The 15690-nt window shown below is 45.1% G+C and overlaps 11 non-coding genes across 11 annotated transcripts; all 11 read left to right on the top strand.

Moving 5' to 3' along the window:
- The first annotated feature begins 8310 nt into the window (after window positions 1-8310).
- On the top strand, window positions 8311-8384 carry trnat-agu (transfer RNA threonine (anticodon AGU)). Its single transcript has one exon. It is a non-coding gene; the product is annotated as a tRNA-Thr (tRNA).
- Window positions 8385-8544: 160 nt separating this feature from the next.
- trnat-ugu (transfer RNA threonine (anticodon UGU)) lies at window positions 8545-8618 on the top strand. Its single transcript has one exon. It is a non-coding gene; the product is annotated as a tRNA-Thr (tRNA).
- A 320-nt stretch (window positions 8619-8938) lies between these two features.
- On the top strand, window positions 8939-9012 carry trnan-guu (transfer RNA asparagine (anticodon GUU)). The gene has a single exon. It is a non-coding gene; the product is annotated as a tRNA-Asn (tRNA).
- A 1306-nt stretch (window positions 9013-10318) lies between these two features.
- Window positions 10319-10392, top strand: trnat-agu (transfer RNA threonine (anticodon AGU)). Its single transcript has one exon. It is a non-coding gene; the product is annotated as a tRNA-Thr (tRNA).
- Window positions 10393-10552: 160 nt separating this feature from the next.
- On the top strand, window positions 10553-10626 carry trnat-ugu (transfer RNA threonine (anticodon UGU)). The gene has a single exon. It is a non-coding gene; the product is annotated as a tRNA-Thr (tRNA).
- Window positions 10627-10946: 320 nt separating this feature from the next.
- trnan-guu (transfer RNA asparagine (anticodon GUU)) lies at window positions 10947-11020 on the top strand. Its single transcript has one exon. It is a non-coding gene; the product is annotated as a tRNA-Asn (tRNA).
- Window positions 11021-12326: 1306 nt separating this feature from the next.
- On the top strand, window positions 12327-12400 carry trnat-agu (transfer RNA threonine (anticodon AGU)). The gene has a single exon. It is a non-coding gene; the product is annotated as a tRNA-Thr (tRNA).
- Window positions 12401-12720: 320 nt separating this feature from the next.
- trnan-guu (transfer RNA asparagine (anticodon GUU)) lies at window positions 12721-12794 on the top strand. The gene has a single exon. It is a non-coding gene; the product is annotated as a tRNA-Asn (tRNA).
- A 1306-nt stretch (window positions 12795-14100) lies between these two features.
- On the top strand, window positions 14101-14174 carry trnat-agu (transfer RNA threonine (anticodon AGU)). Its single transcript has one exon. It is a non-coding gene; the product is annotated as a tRNA-Thr (tRNA).
- Window positions 14175-14334: 160 nt separating this feature from the next.
- Window positions 14335-14408, top strand: trnat-ugu (transfer RNA threonine (anticodon UGU)). The gene has a single exon. It is a non-coding gene; the product is annotated as a tRNA-Thr (tRNA).
- A 320-nt stretch (window positions 14409-14728) lies between these two features.
- Window positions 14729-14802, top strand: trnan-guu (transfer RNA asparagine (anticodon GUU)). Its single transcript has one exon. It is a non-coding gene; the product is annotated as a tRNA-Asn (tRNA).
- Window positions 14803-15690: the final 888 nt, after the last annotated feature.

The following is a 15690-nucleotide window of genomic DNA, read 5'->3' as shown; positions in this document are numbered from 1 at the left end:
CTTCTCACTGAGTGCAATGGGCTTTTAATGATGAGTGCTACAAACTCTTTAGGCAGCAATCTAAGTGTAACAACATTTGTATGGCTTGTGCTGACCAGAAGGTAAAGAGAAAACTTAGGATCGCAGGCTGTTTGAGGAGGATTGGATGACTCCCTGACACCTTAGTTGTTCAAGGGCTTACCCGTGCCTGGAGGACCACAGACCCAATGGCATGCCATGAACATACTGCTTCAAAACCAGGTCCCACCGAGAACCACTGCAGAGCTTCCAGAGAGAGCAGTGAAACAATTTCTTACATGGCAGCACCATGTGTGGACATTAAAGTGCAGGGATTTGGAAAGAGATGGCATGAAGAAATACCGTTGCCACAGAGGATAATATAAGAAAGCAACCTTTGCCAGCTGGCTTAAACATGTGGTCAGTTAAAAGAACAAAGCACTGGCCAGTCCAAGAACACTTTGTCAATTGCTTGACCAGAGCAATGCACAGTTGCACAAAGCTAGGGTCTCCAGGCTGGTCAGAGGCCAGAAATACCCTTGAATGTGTCTGAACATAGAGAATCACTGCTGCAGCTGTACTTCTAGCACTGCATATTCTTGTCCACCTGACATGCAACAACTTGCTAAATAGACATTCCCTGTATCATGGTACAGACAACAGTTGCAAGGAAAAGCACAACTCTGTCAGATATAGAATAGCAAACAATTGTGTTGGGGTTGTATCAAGTCAACTTTGGTTATATTCTTTAATAATTATACTTAATTATTAATAATATAAATAAAATATCATTAAACTATGTTTAATCTCGTTTTGGGGCACCAACCTGTAATCAGGTAAATATAACCAAAATATCACTCAAATCAGTCTCAAATTAGTTATTTAATTACTAATATTATTAATAATGAATAACTATATTTAATAAATTGAAGGCGTGAAATCCGTACACAAAGCCTTCGCACCCAGCTTATATCACAATGCAAATACACCAGTAACCACAAACAACTGCTCTCTTAAAATTATAACAGAATTTATTTAAACAAAGCAACATCAATCCAAAATCAATTAACTTAATTAAACAAATAACTATTATAAACTAATCTAAGCAACAAACATTATCAAGCAAAGGCTTGTGGATGAGGTGTGAATGTAGGTGTGTGTGTGTGTGTGTGTGTGTGTGTGTGTGTGAGAGAGAGAGAGAGAGAGAAAGAGGGAAGAAGAAAGGGGGGGGGATGGCTTCGTACCCACGTGGTCGTTCACGATGGCGCAAACCTAACAAAGACCTGGGTGCGTGCACGTGTGGATGAAAGGGAGAGAGAAGGGGGGGGGAAGATTACTTCGTCCCACGTGGTCGCCCTTCCGATGGCACACACCTAACAAAGGCCTAAATGTGGCCTTAAGGTCTAGAAGAGACCGAGTTCGGCCCTACACAATCTGTGTCTCTGAGGCGTCTGGATAGCCGCGAGTGTATAGATCTCTGTGCGTAATGGCGCGGTGGTGGAGTTGGTCTCCAGATGTACGTTTACACGGGAATATGTGTGTATGTGTGTGCGTAGAAGGGGAAATAAAAGAGAATAAAAGAGAAATGCGTGCCTGAAGAGGCCGGATCACAGTCCGACTCCCGCGCCACAACTCGGAGTAATTCCCTTCATTCACAGAAACAAACCAATAGCCGAATTCAGGTTAATACAGCTTACACTGGCCTTTCTGATCAGAAGAGTAATACCCGGTTATAACGCTGTTACGCTAAACACATATAGGACGCAGCGGTCCGAAACAACAAGAGTTTTAAACAGTTAAAACTCAGGACGCAGGTCCAACAAAGATAAAAATTACAGTTTCTGCTTTGATCAACAATTGTTAAAAACACTCTCTAAAGCTAATTCTGCCCAGACCTAATTAAGCCTCACTTGTGAATCGCTTTGTCCGCGATTGGTGAAAGGAAAAGAGTCCGGCGATGGAGCAGATCTTCTGTCCGTCCTGGTGCAGAGGCGTCTGATGGCGGCGAGGGTCCCTTACGGCGAGAGCGGCTTCGTTGGTTCTCCGTCGAGTGGAAAGATGTCCTTTGATGTCCTTTCGTTGCAGGACGGAATAAGACCGTTATCTTTCTGATAATCTGTTATAGTCTGACACTCTCCGAGAAACTGAGATGCGTTCACTGGACAATCCGAGCTCGGAATTTAGAACACTGCCGGCCGCGGATTACCTGCGCGCCAAAACTTAAAACAAAGGAAGATTGTTGCAGGAAACAGGAGATCTTCTTGGGTCTCCGAGCACCGAAGGTCAGCGCGTGAAAGAGAGCGAGCAATGGAAGTCTTGGAGTTTTGTAGCCTGGCCTGCTCCATGGGGGTCTACCTCAGGTCCCCTCCAATGAGGAGAGAGAGGTTCCGGTCCCCCCTTTACTTCACACGTAGGTGTGAAGTACCGCAGGGGATTCTGGGATTAAGAGTCCTTTTAGGCCTCTTTGTGATCTCAGTGAATAACTCAAATGAGGCTTTTACAGAGGTGCAGGCCCAAGTCCATTGCTTGACTGTTCTAAGCCTGCGTGGCCCAACATCCCCCCTTTGTCCTGAAGAATGGGATTGCGGGTCGCGGTCTTTAGGGCAAATAGGGCCAACAGTCCATGCGTGAGGAGACAAATTTTCAAATAATTACCAAAAGTCCATACATTTTGAGAGGCATTCGGTCTGGGCAGACACTGAGGCAAAGTCTGGGCAGACTGTCTAACTATGTCTAAAGCTAGGCATAAAACATAACCAGGCATTAGCAAAGCTTCGCTACTCAGGGCACATTCTTTAACAAAACAAATGAAACAAACAGACAAGAGGAGGGGAGAAAGAGAAGAGTATAAGGTGTAGATTTGTGGGCTAACTCCTAGCCTGGGCAGGAGTAAGCCTGTGGGAAGGTGTTTGTGGCATGTAGGTGTGTAAATGTACATGTACATTATGTGTCTCCCTACCTATGTCAAAACACAAAACAGGGACTAGGAAACATTCATGTCGGTAGAGTGACATTGTTGTGTTTCTAGAATGGAGGCTACACCCCCACTCCTATGTGGAGTCAGAATCAGGTTCTCTGTAAGCGAGGGAGTCCTTAGGGAGCTCGTAGGAACTCCGATTATACCTACCCTTCTGTCTCAGACTACGGCCATCCCGAGAGTTCCGTTCAGATCTGGTAGCGATCAGTTCTCCAGGCTGGAACCTACTCTGTGGTTGAGTCCCACCTTCACCCCCCTGGCTCTGTTCTCTATTCTGCCGGTGATATGGTCTCTTATTCTTAGCACAAGGCAACTTGTTGCCCTCACGTGACACGTGACGTAAGCGTGTCTGCCAAACCGCCTGTGCGAATCTCTTGATCTCTTTCATACTAAGCTGATGTGTACGACTATGCAGGGTGACATCTGAACGCACGCAGCCATGCAGATTGTGCATGAAGATGGACTTGAAAGTTGGGTTCTCTTCCAGACCTGGAGCCTTACGTCCCTGGAAATATGCAGATCTTAGTCGCCAGTAATAATCTTTGGGGGCCTCGTGCTTCTGGTGCAAGACACTGAAAGCACTAAGAAGGGCAGATGCAGGGTCAATGTAGGTGGAGTATTCCTGGCGCAAAGCATTGCAGAGCGCAGAGTACTGGTATCTGATCTCAGGCTGAAGGGTAGTCGTGAAGTTACGGACACTCTTGGAAGTTGTCTTCCAGATCAGCCTGAGTTTTTCTCTTGTGGATGCATCAGGTACCTCACTGAGACACAGGTTAATCTCTCTGAGGTAATCATCGATGCAGAGGTCTGAGTTATCTGGATCAAACCGCTCTACATCCTGTGCCATAGATTCAATGAGCCTTATGCGCATTCTTTGATCTCTGGGTAGAAGGGAGCCATCCCAGTCATCTGAGGTTTGGATATTCCTCAGCTGTGAATCCTGCAATGGGAACCTACAGGTAGCAGGAGGGGGCCTGGTGTTATCTCTGCCTCTGGGGGCTGAGAAGTCACCCCCCTTCCTATGTGGTGATTCAAACCTGTGAAGGTGTGAAAGGGTGTCACAGTTGTCAGAGAACTGGGGCGTTTCCCCAAGGAGCGGGGCTCCACAGTCAAAATCAGGGAAAACTAGACTTATTTCCTCAGTCATTGGGTTATCCTGGCTGCTCGGTTCTTTACTGAGCTTTTTCAGCAGGGTTGTTTGATCTCTTAAGGGGCTTGGTCCAGGATCAGAGTCATATCCTGACGATATGTCTTGCTCCATGCTTACCTGTGCTCCCTGAATTAATTCAAACATGTCCAACACTTTCTGCTTGGCAGTTTGTAAGTGCTGACTAACAGATTTGTTTCCTTTCTGCAAGGATCGGACCTTTGGTGGGATTGTCCCCATGAAATCACGGACACTCCTAGCCGTAGTCTTCCAGATCCGTTTCAGTTTTTCATGTGAGGACGCATGAGGCAGGTCAAGGAGACAATGGTCAACTGCTCTAAGGTAGTCGTTGATACTTGAATCTGGACTATCTGGGTCAAAACGCTTCAGATCTTTGGCCTGAGGTTCTATCTGCCTGGTTCGCAGGCCCTGACCCGAAGGCTGGCAAGGGTCGTCCGATTCGTCTGACGAATCGTAAGCCCTGTGGTTGTCACGGTAGTAGGGTTGTAACTGTGGCGGGGTTTGTGTTCGGCTCAGACGTGGCCGTCTATCGTGGGACAGGTAGCGTTCGGTGCCCAATTGGGCCTGTGTCTCCTCCCTGTCTCTAGGGGGAGTAAAGCCTCTCCTCCTGCGGGGTGAGGGCTCTCTTCGCTCAAAGCGTATTGCAGAACGCGGGGGCCCTTCATCTTTAATCATCCAGCTCTTTACCGGGTGGTCTGAGGACGTGGGCGCTTTTGTGCCTGGGTCGACCCGGCGGTGCCTTCCCCTCTCCTCCAGATCCTGCAACATGTCTGTCTCCCTCCTCCAGGGGCTTGGTTCAGTCTCCCATCCTTCGTCTGAGGTTTCCTCAGCTGATCTGGGGGCTGCAGTACTTATCTGCCTATCCTGAAATCTGGGTACCGTGTCACTTTGTTTCTTCTGTTCGGCCAGTTTGCTGCTTTCATGCAGTGTTTTATTCTCCTCCTGCAGGGCCTTGCAATTTTCCTGCAAGGTCTTTAGTTTATCCTGCATTCTTTCGAAGTCGTCCCGCAGGATCTGTCCTTCTTCTAGTACCCGGGCTAGCTGTTCCCGGTGTATCTCATTCTGCACATTTGATTTGCGCTGATAAAGGAGGAGAATTTCGCCTAGAACATCTGAAACTGTACGTGTTGGCTTCCCGGTTGCTTGATTTGCATATTCAACCAAGCCCTTTAGTTTCTTTTCACATGTGCTGAGGGTGTAGGAGTTCAGGCTGTCGAGCTGCTCTATAGGGAGGTGGATAAGATTAGCAACTATGTCTTGAAGGGGTGGATCGGCTGATCCATAGTGAGCTTTGGACCATAGTTGATGTATGTCTTCTGCATACATTCTGTCTTTATTAGGGGTGAGCCTGGCTCTGTGGTTGACAAGATCAACTAGCTCTTCTAACTTCTTATCACTAATGCTAATTGACTAGCTATATAGGTTGGCACTCTCCTCTGAGGAGAGGTTCGTCAGACCGGCAGCAGTTTCTTGCAGTGCTGCGTCGTCTGATCCAAAAGGAGTCTCAGCCCCCGACTCACCTAGGGTCTTGGTACACAAGAGCAAATCTTATCTAAGTTTCCCAACTGATCACTGCAGTCTATCCTGGAAGATAGGAGAGGGGATTCACACCTCAAGTCCTCAAAGGAAGGGAGGAACTCACACCTCTCAGACAGCTGGCTATGCAACAATGATGAGGTTACACTCTCATCTGGCCAAATGGCTCTCAAACAACAAGGAGCACCACAATCCTTTAGTCGAATACTTTAGGATCAAAATCTAGATTAATGCAACAAATCAAGTTCCTTGATAAAGTCACACTAGCTGCATCATTATGTCCAATTGTTGTATGGACCCAAAGGGGACAACAGTTACGGCTTTAACCATTAACTAACAACATAAAACACAACTAAGCCACAGCTTGATGTCTGCTTTGCTTAAACCACAAAAAAATTAAAGAAAATATAATTTTCTTCCGAAGGATCCTTTTTAGGATTTTAAGTTTGGATTACTGTGCATTAACAGTGCAATAAAGCTGGTTTATTGAAGGCCTCACACGGGCCGCACCATTTGTTGGGGTTGTATCAAGTCAACTTTGGTTATATTCTTTAATAATTATACTTAATTATTAATAATATAAATAAAATATCATTAAACTATGTTTAATCTCGTTTTGGGGCACCAACCTGTAATCAGGTAAATATAACCAAAATATCACTCAAATCAGTCTCAAATTAGTTATTTAATTACTAATATTATTAATAATGAATAACTATATTTAATAAATTGAAGGCGTGAAATCCGTACACAAAGCCTTCGCACCCAGCTTATATCACAATGCAAATACACCAGTAACCACAAACAACTGCTCTCTTAAAATTATAACAGAATTTATTTAAACAAAGCAACATCAATCCAAAATCAATTAACTTAATTAAACAAATAACTATTATAACTAATCTAAGCAACAAACATTATCAAGCAAAGGCTTGTGGATGAGGTGTGAATGTAGGTGTGTGTGTGTGTGTGTGTGTGTGTGTGTGTGTGTGAGAGAGAGAGAGAGAGAGAAAGAGGGAAGAAGAAAGGGGGGGGGATGGCTTCGTACCCACGTGGTCGTTCACGATGGCGCAAACCTAACAAAGACCTGGGTGCGTGCACGTGTGGATGAAAGGGAGAGAGAAGGGGGGGGGAAGATTACTTCGTCCCACGTGGTCGCCCTTCCGATGGCACACACCTAACAAAGGCCTAAATGTGGCCTTAAGGTCTAGAAGAGACCGAGTTCGGCCCTACACAATCTGTGTCTCTGAGGCGTCTGGATAGCCGCGAGTGTATAGATCTCTGTGCGTAATGGCGCGGTGGTGGAGTTGGTCTCCAGATGTACGTTTACACGGGAATATGTGTGTATGTGTGTGCGTAGAAGGGGAAATAAAAGAGAATAAAAGAGAAATGCGTGCCTGAAGAGGCCGGATCACAGTCCGACTCCCGCGCCACAACTCGGAGTAATTCCCTTCATTCACAGAAACAAACCAATAGCCGAATTCAGGTTAATACAGCTTACACTGGCCTTTCTGATCAGAAGAGTAATACCCGGTTATAACGCTGTTACGCTAAACACATATAGGACGCAGCGGTCCGAAACAACAAGAGTTTTAAACAGTTAAAACTCAGGACGCAGGTCCAACAAAGATAAAAATTACAGTTTCTGCTTTGATCAACAATTGTTAAAAACACTCTCTAAAGCTAATTCTGCCCAGACCTAATTAAGCCTCACTTGTGAATCGCTTTGTCCGCGATTGGTGAAAGGAAAAGAGTCCGGCGATGGAGCAGATCTTCTGTCCGTCCTGGTGCAGAGGCGTCTGATGGCGGCGAGGGTCCCTTACGGCGAGAGCGGCTTCGTTGGTTCTCCGTCGAGTGGAAAGATGTCCTTTGATGTCCTTTCGTTGCAGGACGGAATAAGACCGTTATCTTTCTGATAATCTGTTATAGTCTGACACTCTCCGAGAAACTGAGATGCGTTCACTGGACAATCCGAGCTCGGAATTTAGAACACTGCCGGCCGCGGATTACCTGCGCGCCAAAACTTAAAACAAAGGAAGATTGTTGCAGGAAACAGGAGATCTTCTTGGGTCTCCGAGCACCGAAGGTCAGCGCGTGAAAGAGAGCGAGCAATGGAAGTCTTGGAGTTTTGTAGCCTGGCCTGCTCCATGGGGGTCTACCTCAGGTCCCCTCCAATGAGGAGAGAGAGGTTCCGGTCCCCCCTTTACTTCACACGTAGGTGTGAAGTACCGCAGGGGATTCTGGGATTAAGAGTCCTTTTAGGCCTCTTTGTGATCTCAGTGAATAACTCAAATGAGGCTTTTACAGAGGTGCAGGCCCAAGTCCATTGCTTGACTGTTCTAAGCCTGCGTGGCCCAACAATTGTAAGACACAAAATATGTTTATACTTGCGGGATGGCTCAGGGTTATTGTGGCACTTTTCTATCTGTTCCAAAATTGGACCAACAAACATGAATGCTGAGGGGCTGTGAAAACTGGGTGATCAAATGACTTGTGAGAGATTGTCATCTTGGTCTGCTAGCCAACCTTCAACACTGGCATCTTTCCAGCACAGGAGAGTAAAGATGGTAACAAGCTGATTCGATTCAGTTACACACTTAATATGAAACATTCTTAAGACAAATCAATTGATGGTGCTGTGGCTTAGTTGGTCAAAGTGCCTGTCTAGTAAACAGGAGATCCTGGGTTCAAATCCCAGCAGTGCCTCTTTTGCATTTCCTTATAGTTGGTGGCAATGTCCTAAGTACCGACAGCAGCTTCGGGCAAAAGGCAATGGAAATACAATGTGGCAACCCACCTCAGACACTTTGGAAGGCTTGATGCAGAGATATTTGCAGCAGTTGCCCCAAACTGTAGACTTCCAATGGGCGCTGTAGCTTAGTTGGAGAAAGCACCTGTCTTGTAAACAGGAGATCCTGGGTTCAACTCCCAGCAGTGCCTTCACACATTCACTTGTCTATAAAAGCTTTCAAATGTTCATACCTGGGAGCAGGTCTTTTATTACTTCTCCCCTAAAAACACCTTTCCTAGACAGGGTCAAACCACCCAACGCAACCCCTTCCACAGTACGTTGAAAAGTGATCCGTTGTTACAAGTAGGTGTGATAGAATTCCACTCAACTGTGGATCAGTCTGATTGGAGGGGACACATTGATTTCATCACAAAAGCTGTTTTTCTTTAAAGAAATCATGTAACCGATGTTGGCCTCAGAGTACACAGCATGTCTCAAGTTGCAAACGACAAGCAGAACTGAAGAGCATGTCTCTGTGGCGCAATCGGCCAGCGCGCTCGGCTGTTAACCGAGAGGTTGGTGGTTCAAGCCCACCCAGGGACGAGTAAAGCAAATGCTGTTGACTTGTGAGACTTTGTGATTATGGTCTGTTGTTCAACTGAAAGCAGTTCTGTTGTTCTCTTCTGCTAAAAGCAACACTTGAAGTCATCTTTAAACCTGTTCCGTTAAGTATTGTGTAACACTCTGGACTTTGAATACAGTGATCCCACTTCACAGAGCAGTGTGGCGTTCCATTGGGCATGGTGTTGTTTCAGTAATGATTGCCCTGTAGCTTCCTTTTTTTCAATACCGAAATCAATGCTTTCAAAACACTTTGGGTTAGCGTTAGTTTTGGAACATTTTTTTTGCAGCTTAACAACTGTCTTACAACTACTTCTCACTGAGTGCAATGGGCTTTTAATGATGAGTGCTACAAACTCTTTAGGCAGCAATCTAAGTGTAACAACATTTGTATGGCTTGTGCTGACCAGAAGGTAAAGAGAAAACTTAGGATCGCAGGCTGTTTGAGGAGGATTGGATGACTCCCTGACACCTTAGTTGTTCAAGGGCTTACCCGTGCCTGGAGGACCACAGACCCAATGGCATGCCATGAACATACTGCTTCAAAACCAGGTCCCACCGAGAACCACTGCAGAGCTTCCAGAGAGAGCAGTGAAACAATTTCTTACATGGCAGCACCATGTGTGGACATTAAAGTGCAGGGATTTGGAAAGAGATGGCATGAAGAAATACCGTTGCCACAGAGGATAATATGAGAAAGCAACCTTTGCCAGCTGGCTTAAACATGTGGTCAGTTAAAAGAACAAAGCACTGGCCAGTCCAAGAACACTTTGTCAATTGCTTGACCAGAGCAATGCACAGTTGCACAAAGCTAGGGTCTCCAGGCTGGTCAGAGGCCAGAAATACCCTTGAATGTGTCTGAACATAGAGAATCACTGCTGCAGCTGTACTTCTAGCACTGCATATTCTTGTCCACCTGACATGCAACAACTTGCTAAATAGACATTCCCTGTATCATGGTACAGACAACAGTTGCAAGGAAAAGCACAACTCTGTCAGATATAGAATAGCAAACAATTGTAAGACACAAAATATGTTTATACTTGCGGGATGGCTCAGGGTTATTGTGGCACTTTTCTATCTGTTCCAAAATTGGACCAACAAACATGAATGCTGAGGGGCTGTGAAAACTGGGTGATCAAATGACTTGTGAGAGATTGTCATCTTGGTCTGCTAGCCAACCTTCAACACTGGCATCTTTCCAGCACAGGAGAGTAAAGATGGTAACAAGCTGATTCGATTCAGTTACACACTTAATATGAAACATTCTTAAGACAAATCAATTGATGGTGCTGTGGCTTAGTTGGTCAAAGTGCCTGTCTAGTAAACAGGAGATCCTGGGTTCAAATCCCAGCAGTTCCTCTTTTGCATTTCCTTATAGTTGGTGGCAATGTCCTAAGTACCGACAGCAGCTTCGGGCAAAAGGCAATGGAAATACAATGTGGCAACCCACCTCAGACACTTTGGAAGGCTTGATGCAGAGATATTTGCAGCAGTTGCCCCAAACTGTAGACTTCCAATGGGCGCTGTAGCTTAGTTGGAGAAAGCACCTGTCTTGTAAACAGGAGATCCTGGGTTCAACTCCCAGCAGTGCCTTCACACATTCACTTGTCTATAAAAGCTTTCAAATGTTCATACCTGGGAGCAGTTCTTTTATTACTTCTCCCCTAAAAACACCTTTCCTAGACAGGGTCAAACCACCCAACGCAACCCCTTCCACAGTACGTTGAAAAGTGATCCGTTGTTACAAGTAGGTGTGATAGAATTCCACTCAACTGTGGATCAGTCTGATTGGAGGGGACACATTGATTTCATCACAAAAGCTGTTTTTCTTTAAAGAAATCATGTAACCGATGTTGGCCTCAGAGTACACAGCATGTCTCAAGTTGCAAACGACAAGCAGAACTGAAGAGCATGTCTCTGTGGCGCAATCGGCCAGCGTGCTCGGCTGTTAACCGAGAGGTTGGTGGTTCAAGCCCACCCAGGGACGAGTAAAGCAAATGCTGTTGACTTGTGAGACTTTGTGATTATGGTCTGTTGTTCAACTGAAAGCAGTTCTGTTGTTCTCTTCTGCTAAAAGCAACACTTGAAGTCATGTTTAAACCTGTTCCGTTAAGTATTGTGTAACACTCTGGACTTTGAATACAGTGATCCCACTTCACAGAGCAGTGTGGCGTTCCATTGGGCATGGTGTTGTTTCAGTAATGATTGCCCTGTAGCTTCCTTTTTTTCAATACCGAAATCAATGCTTTCAAAACACTTTGGGTTAGCGTTAGTTTTGGAACATTTTTTTTGCAGCTTAACAACTGTCTTACAACTACTTCTCACTGAGTGCAATGGGCTTTTAATGATGAGTGCTACAAACTCTTTAGGCAGCAATCTAAGTGTAACAACATTTGTATGGCTTGTGCTGACCAGAAGGTAAAGAGAAAACTTAGGATCACAGGCTGTTTGAGGAGGATTGGATGACTCCCTGACACCTTAGTTGTTCAAGGGCTTACCCGTGCCTGGAGGACCACAGACCCAATGGCATGCCATGAACATACTGCTTCAAAACCAGGTCCCACCGAGAACCACTGCAGAGCTTCCAGAGAGAGCAGTGAAACAATTTCTTACATGGCAGCACCATGTGTGGACATTAAAGTGCAGGGATTTGGAAAGAGATGGCATGAAGAAATACCGTTGCCACAGAGGATAATATGAGAAAGCAACCTTTGCCAGCTGGCTTAAACATGTGGTCAGTTAAAAGAACAAAGCACTGGCCAGTCCAAGAACACTTTGTCAATTGCTTGACCAGAGCAATGCACAGTTGCACAAAGCTAGGGTCTCCAGGCTGGTCAGAGGCCAGAAATACCCTTGAATGTGTCTGAACATAGAGAATCACTGCTGCAGCTGTACTTCTAGCACTGCATATTCTTGTCCACCTGACATGCAACAACTTGCTAAATAGACATTCCCTGTATCATGGTACAGACAACAGTTGCAAGGAAAAGCACAACTCTGTCAGATATAGAATAGCAAACAATTGTAAGACACAAAATATGTTTATACTTGTGGGATGGCTCAGGGTTATTGTGGCACTTTTCTATCTGTTCCAAAATTGGACCAACAAACATGAATGCTGAGGGGCTGTGAAAACTGGGTGATCAAATGACTTGTGAGAGATTGTCATCTTGGTCTGCTAGCCAACCTTCAACACTGGCATCTTTCCAGCACAGGGGAGTAAAGATGTTAACAAGCTGATTCGATTCAGTTACACACTTAATATGAAACATTCTCAAAGCAAGTCAATTGATGGCACTGTGGCTTAGTTGGTCAAAGTGCCTGTCTAGTAAACAGGAGATCCTGGGTTCAACTCCCAGCAGTGCCTTCACAAAATCACTCGTCTATAAAAGCATTCAATTGTTCATACCTGGAAGCAGGTTTTTTATTACTTGTCCCCTAAAAACACCTTTCCGAGACAGGCTCAAAACACCCAACGCAACCCCTTCCACAGTACGTTGAAAAGTGATCCGTTGTTACAAGTAGGTGTGATAGAATTCCACTCAACTGTGGATCAGTCTGATTGGAGGGGACACATTGATTTCATCACAAAAGCTGTTTTTTTTTAAAGAAATCATGTAACCGATGTTGGCCTCAGAGTACACAGCATGTCTCAAGTTGCAAACGACAAGCAGAACTGAAGAGCATGTCTCTGTGGCGCAATCGGCCAGCGCGCTCGGCTGTTAACCGAGAGGTTGGTGGTTCAAGCCCACCCAGGGACGAGTAAAGCAAATGCTGTTGACTTGTGAGACTTTGTGATTGTGGTCTGTTATTCAACTGAAAGCAGTTCTGTTGTTCTCTTCTGCTAAAAGCAACACTTGAAGTCATGTTTAAACCTGTTCCGTTTAGTATTGTGTAACACTCTGGACTTTGAATACAGTGATCCCACTTCACAGAGCAGTGTGGCGTTCCATTGGGCATGGTGTTGTTTCAGTAATGATTGCCCTGTAGCTTCCTTTTTTTCAATACCGAAATCAATGCTTTCAAAACACTTTGGGTTAGCGTTAGTTTTGGAACATTTTTTTTGCAGCTTAACAACTGTCTTACAACTACTTCTCACTGAGTGCAATGGGCTTTTAATGATGAGTGCTACAAACTCTTTAGGCAGCAATCTAAGTGTAACAACATTTGTATGGCTAGTGCTGACCAGAAGGTAAAGAGAAAACTTAGGATCGCAGGCTGTTTGAGGAGGATTGGATGACTCCCTGACACCTTAGTTGTTCAAGGGCTTACCCGTGCCTGGAGGACCACAGACCCAATGGCATGCCATGAACATACTGCTTCAAAACCAGGTCCCACCGAGAACCACTGCAGAGCTTCCAGAGAGAGCAGTGAAACAATTTCTTACATGGCAGCACCATGTGTGGACATTAAAGTGCAGGGATTTGGAAAGAGATGGCATGAAGAAATACCGTTGCCACAGAGGATAATATGAGAAAGCAACCTTTGCCAGCTGGCTTAAACATGTGGTCAGTTAAAAGAACAAAGCACTGGCCAGTCCAAGAACACTTTGTCAATTGCTTGACCAGAGCAATGCACAGTTGCACAAAGCTAGGGTCTCCAGGCTGGTCAGAGGCCAGAAATACCCTTGAATGTGTCTGAACATAGAGAATCACTGCTGCAGCCGTACTTCTAGCACTGCATATTCTTGTCCACCTGACATGCAACAACTTGCTAAATAGACATTCCCTGTATCATGGTACAGACAACAGTTGCAAGGAAAAGCACAACTCTGTCAGATATAGAATAGCAAACAATTGTAAGACACAAAATATGTTTATACTTGCGGGATGGCTCAGGGTTATTGTGGCACTTTTCTATCTGTTCCAAAATTGGACCAACAAACATGAATGCTGAGGGGCTGTGAAAACTGGGTGATCAAATGACTTGTGAGAGATTGTCATCTTGGTCTGCTAGCCAACCTTCAACACTGGCATCTTTCCAGCACAGGGGAGTAAAGATGTTAACAAGCTGATTCGATTCAGTTACACACTTAATATGAATCATTCTCAAAGCAAATCAATTGATGGCGCTGTGGCTTAGTTGGTCAAAGTGCCTGTCTAGTAAACAGGAGATCCTGGGTTAAAATCCCAGCAGTGCCTCTTTTGCATTTCCTTATAGTTGGTGCCAATGTCCTAAGTACCGACAGCAGCTTCGGGCAAAAGGCAATGGAAATACAATGTGGCAACCCACCTCAGACTCTTTGGAAGGCTTGATGCAGAGATATTTGCAGCAGTTGCCCCAAACTGTACACTTCCAATGGGAGCTGTAGCTTAGTTGGAGAAAGCGCCTGTCTTGTAAACAGGAGATCCTGGGTTCAACTCCCAGCAGTGCCTTCACACATTCACTCGTCTATAAAAGCTTTCAAATGTTCATACCTGGGAGCAGGACTTTTATTACTTGTCCCCTAAAAACACCTTTCCTAGACAGGGTCAAACCACCCAACGCAACCCCTTCCACAGTACGTTAAAAAGTGATCCGTTGTTACAAGTAGGTGTGATAGAATTCCACTCAACTGTGGATCAGTCTGATTGGAGGGGATACATTGATTTCATCACAAAAGCTGGTTTTTCTTAAAGAAATCATTTAACCGATGTTGGCCTCAGAGTACACAGCATGTCTCAAGTTGCTAACGACAAGCACAACTGAAGAGCATGTCTCTGTGGCGCAATCGGCCAGCGTGCTCAGCTGTTAACCGAGAGGTTGGTGGTTCAAGCCCACCCAGGGACGAGTAAAGCAAATGCTGTTGACTTGTGAGACTTTTTGATTATGGTCTGTTATTCAACTGAAAGCAGTTCTGTTGTTCTCTTCTGCTAAAAGCAACACTTGAAGTCATGTTTAAACCTGTTCCGTTAAGTATTGTGTAACACTCTGGACTTTGAATACAGTGATCCCACTTCACAGAGCAGTGTGGCGTTCCATTGGGCATGGTGTTGTTTCAGTAATGATTGCCCTGTAGCTTCCTTTTTTTCAATACCGAAATCAATGCTTTCAAAACACTTTGGGTTAGCGTTAGTTTTGGAACATTTTTTTTGCAGCTTAACAACTGTCTTACAACTACTTCTCACTGAGTGCAATGGGCTTTTAATGATGAGTGCTACAAACTCTTTAGGCAGCAATCTAAGTGTAACAACATTTGTATGGCTTGTGCTGACCAGAAGGTAAAGAGAAAACTTAGGATCGCAGGCTGTTTGAGGAGGATTGGATGACTCCCTGACACCTTAGTTGTTCAAGGGCTTACCCGTGCCTGGAGGACCACAGACCCAATGGCATGCCATGAACATACTGCTTCAAAACCAGGTCCCACCGAGAACCACTGCAGAGCTTCCAGAGAGAGCAGTGAAACAATTTCTTACATGGCAGCACCATGTGTGGACATTAAAGTGCAGGGATTTGGAAAGAGATGGCATGAAGAAATACTGTTGCCACAGAGGATAATATGAGAAAGCAACCTTTGCCAGCTGGCTTAAACATGTGGTCAGTTAAAAGAACAAAGCACTGGCCAGTCCAAGAACACTTTGTCAATTGCTTGACCAGAGCAATGCACAGTTGCACAAAGCTAGGGTCTCCAGGCTGGTCAGAGGCCAGAAATACCCTTGAATGTGTCTGAACATAGAG

This window comes from Labrus bergylta, chromosome 23 (genome assembly GCF_963930695.1).
Source record: "Labrus bergylta chromosome 23, fLabBer1.1, whole genome shotgun sequence".
Taxonomy (NCBI): Eukaryota; Metazoa; Chordata; class Actinopteri; order Labriformes; family Labridae; genus Labrus; species Labrus bergylta.
The sequence above is the reverse complement of the archived record's forward strand: the minus strand, read 5'-3'. Positions and strand labels throughout refer to the sequence as shown.